The sequence below is a fragment of the Asparagus officinalis genome, chromosome 5 (assembly GCF_001876935.1).
Source record: "Asparagus officinalis chromosome 5, Aspof.V1, whole genome shotgun sequence".
Taxonomy (NCBI): Eukaryota; Viridiplantae; Streptophyta; class Magnoliopsida; order Asparagales; family Asparagaceae; genus Asparagus; species Asparagus officinalis.
In genome coordinates, this window is record NC_033798.1 from 42813340 (window position 1) to 42818270 (window position 4931).

The window sequence follows — 4931 nt, forward strand, 5'->3', positions numbered from 1 at the left end:
AATCCTCGTGCAGAAGGCTGATGAATTGAAGAAAGGAAGAGTGGCCAAGAAGCCGCCACCAACCCGCCAAGTGTGGAGGCCGAAGCAGCCTCCTACCAAAATTCAACCACCGGCAAAACAATCCATATCGCCGATAATTCCAGCAGCTTCTCCGGGAGATCATGCAGAATCGTCCCAAAGGAAGAAGCCAGTCTTGGAGCGCCTCGGTCCGATTCCCGACGAGAGAGGCAAAGCTCCTGTCCAAGATCGTTTGGGCCCGATGAAGAAGCCCCGGACGACGCAACATGCTGGGGGTCGCCATCACCTCCAACATGACAAAGAGACCAGGGCAGTCATGCGCACCAACTTGCGCATTGAAGTCCAGGAGCCCGCCGAGAACTCACGCCCAAAAAGGCATGTTTCGAGGCGCGTAACTCTTGAAGGCCCAAAGAAAGCAGTTCACCCTTAGAAGGAAACATTATCGTCTGATGACGATAATGTTATACCTGAGAAGTCGTGCCAACACACGATAGGTTACTCCGATCGTCAAGCAGACGAGTTGTACTATCGTGCTGGGGGTACGAATAAAACCAGGAAAAGGAGTCCCCGAGAACAGGAAACTCATTGCCCCTGTTCCAAACTTATTCGGGCAGTATTGTCTGAATGCAGCTGCATCAAGGCGGTCCCCGAACGAGTTTCGGTTTTCGAAAGGCTCAGTACTGAAACGCCGAAACCAAGGCCTAGGCATTTTCGACGAAGAAAAACGGTGGTTGATGAGGGAGAATTTCCGAGGGTCACCACCAACATGACCAGCAGAGGGACATCGGCGCGTGACAATCTCGAATCGATTCTGAAAGCATCCCGGCCTAGAACCCGTCTGCAGTCTGGAACCATTAAGAGAGCAACCTATGGTAGGGTTCGGACAAGACTCCCTTCAGAAGATGAAGAATCTGATGCCGGCTCCGCGGTCGCATCAGACAATACGGTATCCAGCGAGGGACAACCCCGCAAGGCACTTATGATAAGTGCGGAGCAAGTGGCCAAAATGCTTGAAGACGCCTTAGCTAAGCAGCGGGAAACCTTCAGGTTCGAAATGCAGATGGCCATGCAAAACATGAGAGAAATGCATGACCAGCAAATCCAAGCATTGACGAACCAGCAAGGCGAGCCAAGTCGTCGTAACCCAGCTAATCTGGAAGACGAGGATACAAATGAAGCTCGTAATACCAATAATCCTCCCTTCAATGCAGGGGGTGGTAACGAGAATGCTAGTGAAAACGCTGATGAAAACTTAAAAATTAAAAATCTCGAGAGCAAAATCAATACATTGATTTCTGCTCAAGAGATGAAAAAGACGGGCATTCCTTGTCCATACCCAAGAGAATGGGAATCAATCCCATATCCGGTGAAGTTCAATCTAATTAACTTCACGCCGTTTAATGGGATGGGTTCACCCACCCAGCATTTGATTTACTTCAAATCGCACTTGGGGGTAATCTCCGGTAATGAGCCTCTGATGGTGCGGTCATTCGTCGGCACTCTTCGCGGAGCCGCCTTCGATTGGTATCGCCGCCTCAAACCAGGTAGTGTGAACAGCTGGGACGACATGGAGACCAAATTCCTCGCTAACTTCTTCGACGACGACACAGAGATATCCATCGGGTCGTTGCTGGACGAGAAGCAGAAAGACGGAGAATTGGTGGACACCTTCGTCAAGAGGTTCCGGAACAAGGCGATGAACTGTCGGGACCCGATCACCGAGGAATTCATCTTCCAGACTTGCCACAACAACCTCGTGCTGGACGTGTTGGAAGCAATGGGGACAGCGCCGTCCAAGACATGGAAGGATCTAAAGGTCCGAGGAGAGCAAGCCGAGCGATTCCTCAGAAGGAAGAAGGCGGAGAGAGGCCAACAGGCGACGAATGCTCCACAGCAGAATTTCGTCCCAAGAGGGAAAGGTAAGGCACATGCTAATGCAGTTGATGCTAATCAAACCTTTCAATTGCAACCTCAGCAACAACAACAGCGGCAGCAGCAACAAGCACCACAACAAGCTCGGGGGCAATGACAACAACGGCCTCAGAAGCAGAAGTCTTTAGAGCCAAGATTTCCCAAAGTGTACTCCTTCAAAGATGACGAAGTTCCCGGCATCTTCAAGTACCTGTTGGAGAACAACAAAATTCAGCTGCCGGCGATTGTGGATCAAGAAGGGGCTAGCAAAGTGACGGATCCGAAGTATTGTGCATACCACAGAGCGGTCCATCACCCTACGAAGTCGTGCTACCACCTCAAGGACAAGATCCAGGCGCTAATTGATGTAGGCGTCATAACCCCGAAGCCGTCCAAGAATGTTGGAGCGAACGCGGTTTCGATCAGCTTTGGATCAGTGCCTACAGCGTGGTTTGAACCAAAACGCATCACCAAAGTGGGAATGAAAACAGTAAACGACGACCCGCATAGACAGTGCCAAAAAGGACTTGTACCACATACAGCTCCAAACGGCGAAATCCTCTGGGTTCACCCCGACCTGATTGAAGATGAACAATGGGCCGGGTCGTCATCCAAGAAGAAGTCCAAAGGGAAAGGAAAGTCTTGCTGCGGAGTCTCTGCTATCCCAGGAGAAGATGACGAAAGAATACAAGCTTTTCCGCTCTCCAAAGAAGAACAAGAAGTCTTTGCCACTAGAAGCGAAAATGAGTATCACTACAACTATCCACCACCTAGTGAGCAGGGGGTGAATAAACGGGGACCAGCCAAAACTCTCACGGAGATGGGGGTGATTACAAGTCCTACACCGGGCGAAGAGGCTCGACAACAGCCGGTGGATAAACCGAAAGAGAAGAATCCCCAGGAAATTCAGAATCCGAAGCAGTCTCGTTTCAGTCGCCCGATTGGAAAAGACAAACCGGAAAGCTCGAAGGCTCCGCAAGTCTTCGATATAATGGCTCAACTAGCCAATATTCCAGCACGGATAACGCTGTATGAGCTGCTGCGGTTGTCCAAGGAAACCGGGGAGGCCTTGCAAGAAGCTTTGGCCCATTCAGAGGTGTTTCTGACTCAAATCAATCCGGTGCCTGAACAGCCAGAACCACCGAGTCAGCAGTGCAACATAGCGACCAAAAACCTTCCTTGCATTACCTTCACCAAAGAGGACATGCAAACGAAGAATTCGAACCACGATCGACCGCTATACTTCATCGGGTACATCGGCTCCAGCAAAGTCAACCGAATCCAAGTGGATCCGGGTTCTGCTATGAGTATTATGCCGCTTCGCTTGATGCACTTCCTTGGTATTCCAGTTAGCAAGTTGGCGTCCACAGGCACTGTTATCTACGGGTTCAATACCAGCGGGTCAAGACCTTTAGGTAAAATCCGGATAAAGTGTCAAATGGGAGATTTGAAGACAGAAGTCACATGTTATGTGATTGATGCTGAGACGTCATATAACTTACTATTGGGTCGGCCTTGGATCCATAGTAATGTTATAATTCCCTCAACTCTCCATCAGTGTTTGAAATATGTCGACACTGATAATAGGGTTAGAACGGTGGTCGCGGATAAGCAACCATTTAAAGGGTATGAGAATTATTTCACTGATTCTCTCCTTTATGGTAACGAATCCGATACTGAATCATCGGCCCAAGGCACGGACAGCGGAGGAGAAGCTGATACCGAAGCCGGATTTGATTACAATGGCGGTTATGTTCTAAATGACATTGTACCCTTTGTAATCAACCTTGACGATGATCAAACGTCAGAGGGCAGTTGTAACTGGCAACTTGCCACTAATGAAATAAATAATGATTTAGAGTACTCCCTGTCTCTTGATGATAATCCCGATTTGTATATGCCGCTTCAACAAGGTAGGAGGTGCAAAAGAAGTAATTTATGGTAAAGGAAAAAGCTCTCCGTTACCAGATCATTTCCTAAGTGAAGATGAAGATGATGACAAACCTGGTCGGCATTTATCTAAGTATAGTCCGGAAGCGCGCAAGCTCATGGAAAAGCAGGGGTATGATTTCACACTCGGAGAAGGTCTATACTTCGATCGAGGTCCTCGTACTCCAGCCAAAGCGGTATATGTACCAAAGGGGAGACCCGATGATTATTATAAATATGGGCGAGGCTTAGGCTATATTTCCTCGTCTGATGATGAATGTGGTTGGCAAATTATCGATCAAATTGCTAACAAAACTAAGAACGGATACTCTTCTGATTCTTCAGCTGGGAATTCCGATACCAGTCTAGGGGAGGCATTCAAAGCCCTAATGGTAAACATGGCTACAGCTAATCCGTCCACAATGGAAGACGACGATCAAATGTCAACGTGGGAAGACCCGTGGGTTCATCACCTGAACATGCAGTATGGTGATAGGTTCGAACAGAGGGAACCCCCCACTGAAGATAAAATAGTCCAAGTTAACATGGGTGACGAGGCCAACCCAAAGCCTATATTCATCAGCGATAGTCTTCCCCCAAATGAGAAGGAGGAGTTAATTGCTCTCATCAGGGAGTATATTGACGTCTTCGCTTGGAACTACGAGGATATGCCAGGGCTCGACCCCAATGTGGCAATGCACCGCCTCGATATCAAGCCGGATGCCAAACCTGTCAAGCAACAGCAAAGACGGTTTCGTCCGCAGATAATGGAAGCCATCAAGGCAGAGGTTAAGAAATTAATCGAATCAGGATTTATCCGAGAGGAACAACATCCAGATTGGAGATGACTTTCCTCTCCCAATCACAGATGTCATTATCGACAATACATGTGGATTTGAGAGAATGTCTTTCATTGATGGGTTTTCAGGATATAACCAAATCAAGATGCACCCAGATGACGAGAAGCATACAGCGTTCAGAACGCCCCTTGGTGTATTCTGTTACACGGTGATGCCTTTCGGTCTAAAGAATGCAGGCGCCACATACCAACGAGCAATGACTAAGATTTTCCA